This window comes from Triticum dicoccoides, chromosome 6A (genome assembly GCF_002162155.2).
Source record: "Triticum dicoccoides isolate Atlit2015 ecotype Zavitan chromosome 6A, WEW_v2.0, whole genome shotgun sequence".
Lineage (NCBI taxonomy): Eukaryota > Viridiplantae > Streptophyta > Magnoliopsida > Poales > Poaceae > Triticum > Triticum dicoccoides.
In genome coordinates, this window is record NC_041390.1 from 545,521,612 (window position 1) to 545,533,718 (window position 12,107).

Sequence of the window (12,107 nt, forward strand, 5' to 3'; positions counted from 1 at the left end):
TACATATTACAGAAGACGCTGCAACCCCTTCTGATGGGTTCTTCGTAGACGTTGACATTGATGAGTAGACTGAGGCCCAGGTGCTAATCCTGAGCTTGTGAAGGTCCACGTAGTATAGCTAGGCTTTCCAAGCCTCTTTTATTTTACTAGTTGTCTGTACTCAGACAAGTTACTTCCGCTGCTGGTTTGTATGACTGTATGACTTGAATGTGGGTCGTGTGACCCGTACTTGTATGTATGTATGTATGGCTTTCTGAGCCTATAAATAAAGTACTTGTGTCGTAGAGTCATGTTGTGATGCCTTGTTGTATTTGCACATATCGAGCATATTGTGTGTATGATTGAAATGCTTGGTATGTGTGGGATCTGACTATCTAGTTGTTTATCTTTAGTACCCTCTCTTACCGGGAAATGTCTCCTAGTGTTTCCATTGAGCCATGGTAGCTTGCTACTGCTCCGGAACACTTAGGCTGGCCGGCATGTGTCCTTCTTCGTTCTGTGTCTGTCCCTTCGGGGAAATGTCACGCATTGAGTACCGGAGCCCTGTTAGCCCGCTACAGCCCGGTTTACCGGAGTCCTGCTAGCCCAGTGCTATAGCCCGGACCCACTTGCTGATGACCGACACGTTCGATGCTGGGTCATGGATGCCTGTCCCTGTAAGTCTGTGCCACTTTGGGTTTACGACTAGTCATGTCAGCTCGGGCTCCTTATCATATGGATGCTAGCGACATCATCATATACGTGAGCCAAAAGGCGCAAACGGTCCCGGGCAAAGGTAAGGCGACACCCGTGGGAATACCATGTGTGAGGCCGCAAAGTGTTATGAGGTGTTACAGGCTAGATCGATGTGACATTGAGTCGGGGTCCTGACAGCGTTGGCATCAGAGCCGGACTGCCTGTAGGTTCTCCAAGCCAAACTGGTCGATGTTGAGTCTAGAAATGCTTTAGTTATATGTAGGGGAATTGATTGTGGGATGGTACGTAAGGCTCTTTTTACTTCTTTACCTCATGGCATTCTGATCTGAGTCAGTCCATTCTTCTACCGGGGTTTAAGGATTAGGATCTTCTCTCTCTATCAGGTTCACGTGTTATGAATCAGTAGTACCTTATAGGTTTGATGACTACAAGCCTAATTCAGTTCTACTACCTTGTTATGCTGATAAGTTGAACCCAGAACCTTGATATGATATTGTTGAGTGTCTATGCAATTTTTTGATAAATGTCTCAAACCCTTCTTGAGCATTTACAGCCGTTATGCTGTCGAAATTTTGCTAGAAATTCTAATGCCTTTGCATTATGGTTGTGCTTTCAGATGGCTACTCGCGACCAAAATCAAGTGGTTCACCTGACCCGATGCATTGGTGTGACCGGTCATACGGCCATGTTAGTCCGAGTGATGATCGAGACGGGTTACCGTTGGTATCCCGAATACACGGTCGAAGAGCAGTTTCGAGATTTTAACCAAAGCCAGTATCTTTGCACCGTCCGGATATTTCCCTCTTATCCTGGTTCTACCGAGGCTCTTCACTATTCCTATGGGCTCGGTGTTACTATTGAGATGGCTGTGCAAGATGCGGCTTATTCTATGATGACCATCATGCGAGTCAGGACTGGCCTGCTTCGCAACACCGACTTCCGGTATATGCCGGCTTCACTTACTGGAGCGCACACTTATCTCTGGGCTATCTATGCTGACCCCAGCCAGGAGGACTCACTAACTCGCACCACTGCTGAGTTGCTCGAGGATAAGGACCGAGAGAATCGGGCCTTGAGAATGGAGCTTTTCAACACCCGCGCCGATCATTGGGCCACCTTGACTCGGTTTGCACCGGCTGTGCAAGCTGGATGCATGGATATGAGAGATCTGTATCCTGTTAGGTCTGCTCTGCCGGACATGATGGATTGGCGTGATGTGGGAGGCATCACCCCACCTCGTGGTCCTCGCAGGCCACCGTTTGTTGGTCCAAGACCTCACCCTAGCCCTTTTGGTCCACAGGCTCCTCAGGACCGTTTGTTTCCGGATGCTCACGTTGAACTTCCAGGCTATGGAGGAGACTTCTATGAGAACTACTACGGAGATGACTGAGATAGTAGTAGATCCACTAGGTATTGTAATAGTTGTATCTCCACCGTCTTGCATGACTTGTGGAATATGACTTAGCGTGTAGTAATTCCGGGGGTGTAGGAAAAATAATGTATAGGAGCTTGGGATGCCTCCGATGATATGTAATCCTCCTCTCACCGTAGTAGTACTTGTTGGTCTTGTACTAAACCTTGTATGGTGTGTATGACGATGGAATAAAAGAAGTAGTTTCTGTATCTACCATGTCATACGGATGATCATCTTGCATTCTGAGTTGTCCATTACATTCTACATTCTATGTCGGAATCTTGTCATGTTGGACTAAACCATTGTCTTGTTTTTCCTAGGATGGTCAACACCCACAACAACCCTGCTCCCCCAGAGCAGGCCGAAGGCAGCAGAGTTGGGGATACAAATCTGCCTCACCCTCCCTCTCTGGCAGAAGTTATGCTAGAGGCTGAGAGAAACAAGCGGCAGACCAACCGTTTGTTGGAGCGTATTGAACAGAACACAGCACACCATCAGAGGACTAACTTGGTGTCACTCAGTGATTTCATCAAGTTACATCCACCCACGTTCCACCACTCCATCGAGCCTCTCGACGCTGATGACTGGCTTCGCAGTATTTCTCACAAACTGCGTTCTGCGCTAGTAGCTGAGGTTGACAAGGTCACCTTTGCTGCATATCATCTTGAAGGCCCCGCAATTTATGGTGGGAGAATTATGGAGCTATGCGCCCAGCGGACCATGTCACTACTTGGGCTGAATTCAGCGAGGCTTTCCGTGAAAATCACATTCCGGAGGGTCTCATGGACCGTAAACGTGAGGAGTTCTGTAGTTTCACTCAAGGTCGACTCTCTATTGACGCTTACAGCAGGGAGTTTGGTAACCTTGCCCGTTACGCAACGGAGGAAGTTTCTACTGATGCCAAGAAGCAGGCAAGGTTCCGTAAGGGACTTAGTCCTGAGCTTTGCCGCGACCTCCGTCTGCATGAGTGCACATCTTTTCAGAAGCTTGTCAACAAAGCCATCAGTGCTGAGACTGGTCAGACTAATTATGAAGCAACACGCAAGCATGGTCGTGACTTGGGTTCCTCATCCGGTGCTGGTCCTCAGAAGCGCCGCGTGTGGGTGCCTAACACTGCCCTGCCACCCAGGTTCACACCGAGGCCATCCTTCCAGGCGCCTCGCCTAGCTCAGCCATATGCACCAGCCAAGCCCTATGGTGGTCCAACCAACAATGCTCCTTCACGTACCAGTTCCGTGACTTGTTTCAAGTGTGGGGAATCAGGCCACTATATGCGCGAGTGTCCCCAAACCAACCCCAACCAGACAGCAAAAACTGTTGGCCGCGGCAAGCCGACAGGGAAAGTGTTCTACACCAAGCCGGCCACCACTGCTCGTGGGCATGTTCATTGTGTTTCTGCGGAAGAGGCTCAAGAAGATCCCAACGTCGTTCTCGGTACGCTCCTTGTTAATTGCCACCCGGCATCTGTTCTTTCCGATACAGGAGCACCTCATTCATTTATATCCGAGAGCTATGCTCGTCTGCATAACACCACATTCTGTGAGATGCCCACCTCTATGGTAATTCAAACTCCGGGATCCAAATGGCAAACTTCTACAGTAAGCCATGGAAATGAAATTCAAGTCGACAAACTTGTTTTTCTCGCATCTTTGATAGCCCTCAAATCTTCGGATACTAATATCATCTTGGGTATGGACTGGATGTCAGCCCATCATGCCAAAATTGATTGCTTCTCTAGGACTGTTCAACTCACCCATCCTTCGGAGAAGATAGTCAATGTCTTGACCCGAATAGCCAAGCGACAGTTATATTCTCTTAACGCCAGCCCTTTGCCAGACCTTGAGGACGTTCCGGTAGTCCGTGACTTTCCGGATGTCTTCCCAGAGGAATTGCCAGGTGTTCCACCTGACAGAGATGTCGAATTCGTGATAGATCTCATTCCAGGAACTGTCCCGATTTCCAGAAGACCCTACAAGATGGCACCTTTTGAACTAGCCGAGCTTAAGAAACAACTCGATGAGTCCTTGAAAAAGGGTTTCATCCGACCTAGTTCATCTCCTTGGGCTTGCCCCGTCCTCTTCATCAAGAAGAAGGATTGTACCGACCGGATGGTTGTAGATTATCGACCTGTCAACTTGGTCACAATTAAGAACAAGTATCCGCTCCCCGGGATCAATGACCTGTATGATCAGCTCGCTGGATCCTCAGTCTTCTCTAAAATGGATTTGAGGTTGGGCTACCATCAAATCAAAATCAGAAACGGGGACATTCCAAAAACGGCCTTTGTTACTCGTTATGGCCAATACGAGTACACCGTCATGTCCTTCGGTTTAACCAACGCTCCAGCCACCTTCTCTCGGTTGATGAACTCAATCTTCATGGAGTATTTGGATAAATTCGTCGTGGTTTACCTCGATGATATACTCATCTACTCCAAGAACGAGGAAGAACATGCCGAACACCTAAGGCTAGTGTTGAAGAAACTTCGAGAGCATCGCCTTTATGCCAATTTTCTAAATGTGAATTCTGGTTGTCAGAAGTGACCTATCTTGGACATGTAATTTCTGGTAAAGGCATTGCTGTTAACCCTGAGCGAGTTCAAGCCGTCCTTAATTAGACTCCACCTGAATCGGTCAAGCAAGTTCGGAGTTTCCTTGGCCTAGCGAGCTATTGCCGTCGCTTTGTCGAGAATTTCTCCAAAGTTGCCAAACCTCTAACTGAACTCCTCAAGAAAGATAAAAAGTTCGAGTGGACTCCACAATGTGAGCACAGTTTCCAGGAACTGAAAAGACGTTTAACCTCTGCTCCCACACTGGTACCACCGGATTTTTCCAAGGATTTTGTTATCTACTGCGACACCTCGCGACAAGGACTAGGCTGTATTCTCATGCAAGATTGACACGTAATTGCTTATGCTTCACGGCAATTACACCCACATGAGGAAAACTACCCCACTCATGACCTAGAGCTTGCAGCTGTAGTCCATGCACTCAAAACATGGCGACATTACCTTCTCGGTAATCGTTGCGAAATCTACATTGATCACCAAAGTCTGAAGTATATATTCACCCAACCGGATTTAAATCTCAGGCAAAGACGTTGGGTCGAGTTGATCACAGATTTCGACTTAGGAATAACTTACACCCCAGGGAAAGCCAACGTCATGGCTGATGCGCTAAGTCATCAATCTTATTGTAACAACCTGATGTTACAACAAAGTCAACCGCTTCTCCATGAGGAATTTCGGAAGCTTAACTTTCAGATTGTTCCTCAAGGATTTCTTTCCACCTTGTTGGCAAAACCTACTCTTACGGATCAAATCATCACTGCCCAAAAGCGAGATAAGGGAATATCTAAGATCAAGGAGAACATTGCTAGCGGAGGTGCTAGATGTTTCTCCACAAATGGTCATGGTGTTGTGTACTTTGAGAACCGTTTAGTGGTTCCCAAGAACCAGCATCTACGGCAGTTGATCCTTAAGGAGGCTCATGAATCTCCTCTCACCATTCATCCCGGTAGTACCAAGATGTATCAGGACCTACGCCAGAGGTTCTGGTGGACTAGGATGAAGAGAGAAATTGCTCAGTATATTGCTAATTGCGACGTCTACCGTCGTGTAAAAGCAGAGCATCAACGGCCTGCTGGCACCCTTCAACCCCTAGCTATTCCTGAATGGAAATGGGATAAAATTGGTATGGACTTCATTACCGGTTTTCCCAGGACCAAGAGAGGGAATAACGCTATCTTCGTCGTTATCGACCGTCTTTCCAAAGTGGCCCATTTCTTACCTGTTCGTGAGAGTATAACTGCTAGTCAGTTAGCAGACTTGTACATCTGCCGAATAGTGTCTCTCCATGGTGTTCCTTTGGAAATTAACTCGGATCGAGGAAGTCTTTTCACCTCTCGATTTTGGGAAAGTTTCCAAAATGCTATGGGAACCCGCCTTTCTTTTAGTACCGCTTTCCACCCTCAATCAAGTGGTCAAGTGGAACGCGTCAACCAGATTCTAGAAGACATGCTTCGAGCTTCTGTTATCTCATTCGGAATGGAGTGGGAGAAATGCCTTCCATTTGCCGAATTTGCTTATAACAACAGCTATCAATCCAGCTTGGGCGAAGCCCCTTTTGAAGTTCTCTATGGACGAAGGTGTCGAACGCCTCTTAACTGGTCAGAAACCGGGGAAAGACAATTCTTTGGCCCGGATATGATTCAGGAAGCAGAAGAGCAAGTTCGCATCGTTCGTGAAAAGTTGAAAACAGCCCAATCTCGTCAAAAGAGTCAATATGACCGAAAACATAAGGCTATGACTTTTGAGGTTGACGAGAAGGCTTACCTTCGGGTTACTCCTCTGAAGGGAACCCGTCGCTTCGGTATCAAGGGCAAATTGGCTCCTCGTTATATTGGACCCTTTCGCATTCTCGCAAGACGAGGAGAAGTTGCCTACCAATTGGAACTACCTCCGCATCTCTCCAGAGTCCACGACGTCTTCCACGTTTCTCAACTCAGGCGTTGCTTCTCGGATCCTATCCGTGGAGTAGACCACGAAACGCTTGATCTCCAAGATAATCTCACGTATCGAGAGTACCCCGTTCGTATCCTCGATCAAGCTGAGCGTACCACTCGACGTCATAATATCAAGTTTCTCAAGGTTCAATGGTCGCACCATTCTGAGAATGAAGCAACTTGGGAAAGGGAGGATCATCTTCGACTCGAATATCCTGCCTTCTTCCCGGAGGAACCCAAATCTCGGGTCGAGATTCTTTTGAGTGGGGGTGTGTTGTCACACCCTAGCTAGTTCATGCATTAGAGTGTTGCATCATGTCTATCCTTTCATCAGAAACTTGAAATGGGGATGTCAGAACCCCCAGCCCCCTCTGAAACCAACTAGGGTTTACTAAAAACTTTTTCAATGAACCTGAAATGCCCTTCTAAAATGTCCATCATTTTTGTCTTGGTTCAGAACCTCTGCCAAAAGTGTTGCACAATTTTCTAGGTCATCTTAGGGTCTTTGAATTAAATGATAAGTATTTGAATTTGGGCATTTAAAAATATATAAAATATTTCAAATGCTCAAATATTCCTAAACTGAAATGTTTCATGTTGGAAATATTCCAACTTTGGACCAGGAGCAGTTTGGTGATTTTAGGAGTTGCCTAGGTATTTTTAATAATTCAACAAAGTTGCAGAAAAATAGAAAAAGAAAAAAAAACAGAAAGGAAGGACTTACCTGGCGCCTGCAACCCGGCCCACCTGCCGGCCCAGACCAGCGCCGCGCCAGCGAGCTGCTTGCTGGCCAGGCAGGCAGGCAAGGTGCTCGACGGCGAGCACCACATGGGTGCCACGCACCTGCTCGCCGCCTCGCCGCTCCACTCACCGGGCTAACGACGTGGATCGACCCCTCTCTCTCCCCCGAACCCCCCAGACGCCCCCTCTCCTCTCCAGCTCCTCCCCCTCGCGCTCCCCAGCCATGGCCGACGCCACCGCCGCCGCTCCATCATCGTAGCCGCGCTCCCCGCCGCCCGTGCTCCGTCTCGTGGTGTCCAGGAGCTCCGCCGCCGTCCACTTCGTCGAGCTAACCGAGCGCCGCGTGCTCGTGAGGCCCGAGTCCACCGCACCGACCTCGCCCGAGTTCGCCGTCGCCGGAGATCCCCTTCAACACCGTCGCCGCATCAGCTCGTCCCCGACCCCGCCGGTGGCCTCTACGGGTGCTTTGTGAGCCTAGCTACCCCTCCTACCCTTCCTCTCTCGCCCCCGAGCCGTGTAGCCACCGCACGAAGATCACCCGCACGCACCGCCGCGGATCTCGTCGCCGACGTGCTCCCGGCCATCCTCCGGCCACCTCACGGTGTCCAACGCACTCACCACACTGCGTTGAGTCCAACCGTGTACTCCCCGCACCTCACCGCACACCCTAGCCCCGAGTTCGCCTTCACCCGAACTCCGGTGACCGCCTAGGTCGTCGCCGGCGCCAACTCCGGCCACCCCGACCCCAACTGACTCCAACAAGAGTCGCGGCTCGTCCTCAGCTCCACCCGATGCCCTCCGCGACCCATTTGGTGGCCAGAACGGCCAAAACCACTTCCGCCGCCGCGTCGGGCTCACCGGCGGCTAAACGCCGGTGCAGCCATTTTGACTTTGACCACGGGTGGGCCCTGGTTGACTCTGTTGAGTCAATGACAGGTGGGGCCCCCTTCTGCTAATTATCCAGATTAGTTTAAACTAAATTAAATTAGTTAATTATCCACTGACACCCTGGACCCACGCGTCAGGTTTGACCTGGACCGGGTCTGTTGACTTGCTGAGGTCAGCACCTCATGCTGATGCAGTAAACCTTTTCTGAAATTAAAATAAATCTAAAATGATTTATAAATTCCAGAAATTGTTGCAAACTTCAAAAATTCATATAAATTCAACCGTAGCTCCAAATCAAACAAATTATATATGAAAAATGATCAGAAAAATCCAATCTATCCATCTGTACTAGTTTCATGCATGTTTAAACAAACTAACTTGAGGTTTAGTGCAGAACAATATAAAACACTTTAAAGGGCAATTTATGAGTTGAAATTTGAATCTTTGGTTCAAATTGATTCAAACCCATCTGGTTTTAGTTGCATTAGCCCAACACACTCATATTGCCATGTTTCATGCATGCATCATATTGTCGCACATTGTTTGGTGATGGTTGTGTATCGGTGTTCTTTGCGGCAGGTTCTGCCTCCGAGGAGTACCGTGATTACCCTAGCGAAGAACCATATCCGTGCATCGATCCATCAGGCAAGCAACCAACCATTTGACCATATCGATACAATCCCATGTTCTCGCTCTTGCTCTCTTTTACTGCATTAAGACAACGTGTTTCAAACTGCTGTGTGCTACGGTAGTTGAACCCATTTCCTCTACATGACCTGTCATTGCCACAGTAATTAGATGAAACCCACTAGCATGTGTAGGAATTGATTGAGCCATATGTATGTGTTGCTCCTACCTTGCTATGCCTGCTATGCTTAGAGTCGTGTCAGGTCTGGTTCATCTGGGTGATGGGCTAGAGTGAAATGATCATGTCGGTAATGAGAGTGATGTGGTGAACACGATTTGGTAAAGGTATCGATGAGAGGCCATGTAGGAGTACATGGTGGGTTGTTTCATTGAAGCCGACCTTAAGAACTGAGATCTGTATGCGTGATTTAAGATTCAGCTACTACCATGCATTGGGCCCTGAAATATGACCCCGCTCGACTTCTTATTCACCCTAGTCCTCTATCCAGGAGTTGCAAGTAGTTTCTGGTGTTTGTAGCTTACTGGAGGCCGTGGACAGCGCTGACCCGCGGGGTGGGCTGTGATGCGGTAGGTACGTGGCACGGTGTATCGAATACCCGTTAGGTATCTCGGGAACCCTGTACACATCGTTTGGGGTCGTATGGGAAACCTCGGCCGGACTCCCTGCGGATGGAACCTGGATAGGCGATAAACCTGGACTAGAGACTTAGGTGTTTAGGTAGGTCGTGGTCTACACCCACGTCGGCTTTCGCTTGAAGTCTGCCGAGCACATGTCGTGTGCAGACGCTAAGTGGTGGAAACATGTATGAAGATGTACACCCCTGCAGGGTTAACATGATCTATTCGAATAGCCGTGTCCGCGGTAAAGGACTACTTGGTTGCTTATACAGTTCATAGACAAGTGAATGGATACTACTAAAAATCTCAAGATAAGCGTGAGTGCCGAGGATGGCTCTTCCGTAGGATGACGGAGGTGGATCCTCGGTGGTGTATTGAAGTGGTGAGTAGTGGACTCGTGTGCGCAAAACCATTTCAAGTTGGAGTCTCGTAGGATAGCTTAGCCAAGAGTCAAAGCTGGCTTGCTGCAATAACTCCACCAACCCTTCTTGATAATGTGCATGTATGTAGGATCTGATGTAAGTCTTGCTGGGTACCTTTGTACTCATGTTGCTATAATTTACATATTACAGAAGACGCTGCAACCCCTTCTGATGGGTTCTTCGTAGACGTTGACCTCGATGAGTAGACTGAGGCCCGGGTGGTAATCCTGAGCTTGTGAAGGTCCACGTAGTATAGCTAGGCTTTCCAAGCCTCTTTTATTTTACTAGTTGTCTGTACTCAGACAAGTTACTTCCGCTGTTGGTTTGTATGACTGTATGACTTGAATGTGGGTCGTGTGACCCATACTTGTATGTATGTATGTATGGCTCTCTGAGCCTTTAAATAAAGTACTTGTGTCGTAGAGTCATGTTGTGATGCCTTGTTGTATTTGCACATATCGAGCATGTTGTGTGTATGATTGAAATGCTTGGTATGTGTGGGATCTGACTATCTAGTTGTTTATCTTTAGTAGCCTCTCTTACCGGGAAATGTCTCCTAGTGTTTCCATTGAGCCATGGTAGCTTGCTACTGCTCCGGAACACTTAGGCTGGCCGGCATGTGTCCTTCTTCGTTCCTGTGTCTGTCCCTTCGGGGAAATGTCACGCATTGAGTACCGGAGCCCTGTTAGCCCGCTACAGCCCGGTTTACCGGAGTCCTGCTAGCCCAGTGCTACAGCCCTGACCCACTTGCTGATGACCGACACGTTCGATGCTGGGTCATGGATGCCTGTCCCTGTAAGTCTGTGCCACTTTGGGTTTACGACTAGTCATGTCAGCCCGGGCTCCTTATCATATGGATGCTAGCGACATCATCATATACATGAGCCAAAAGGCGCAAACGGTCCCGGGCAAAGGTAAGGCGACACCCGTGGGAATACCGTGCGTGAGGCCGCAAAGTGATATGAGGTGTTACAGGCTAGATCGATGTGACATTGAGTCGGGGTCCTGACACCCTCTTGATAGTACGGCTTTCCTACGACTCAAATCCACCAAAAAGAAACATAGAAAAGACGCCGTCTTCAACAGTCCTCGAGGGGCACCAAACCGTCCTGTGCCTAACGATGAAATGTCTGGGAAACTCAAGGCACACGATTAGTCCGCAAAAGCATTGTCATCAATCACCAAAACACCTTAGGGATAAATATTCCCTTACAATCTCCCCCTTTTTGGTGGATTGATGACAGTACGGGATTTGCATAGAGGAAATAAGGTTAAGCAAACGCACACCCCTCCTCTCTAGAATATAGACGGGCTCCCCCTAGATGTGTGCTAACTAGATGGGTGCTTTGGACTGCACGGCACACATAGTAAGAACAAAGCTCCCCCTATATTATAGATACAAGGCATATCTTGCAAAAGTAAGGCTAACACTAGACAGGATAGCAAATACGAGCATAACAAGTAGCACAAACATAAGCTCACTAGGATAGAATAGAGAGCATATGTCTTACACCATATGAAGGATAAGTCTCAAAGACGCAAACTAAACCAAAGCAAACGACAGAGCAAACACCAAAGACGACACGACTCGCAAGCACGCAAATCCCTACACTCTCCCCCCCTTTGGCATCGAGACACCAAAAAGGCAGAGAGGACACCTACACACAAGAGGTGGCTTAGGCAGAGAAATCATCCCAATGCTCCTCGTGCTCCTCGTCAGACTCGGCGGCGGGGACGGTCTCCTCGATGTCCTCCTCAGAACTAGTCCACTTGAAACCTTGCTTCGCCATCCAAGCAGCCTCTGGTGTGATGGCATCCTCAGAACCGCCAGAGTCATCCTCTCCAAAGAGCCTCATGACCTTCTTGTCGCGGCGGCGACTCTCCTTGGATGCCACGTGAGTCCTGTATTGCCCCTTCGCCTGCATGCAGAAGAGTGTCTTCATCTTGGCCTTCAACTTCTTGGTCCACGACGGCTTAGAGGAAGGTTGGGAAGACTCAGCAGCACGGTCCTCAGCAACATCCTCTTCACCAGCCTCCTCCTCACCAACAGCCCTCCTAGCAGCAGACGCCTCAGCACGGGTAGTAGTGTTGGCCCAGTTGGGCTAGATGCGGAGACTGATGGACTCATGCCGAATCTAGTCTGGAGCAAGGAACTCATCACCAGGGTACATCTTCTC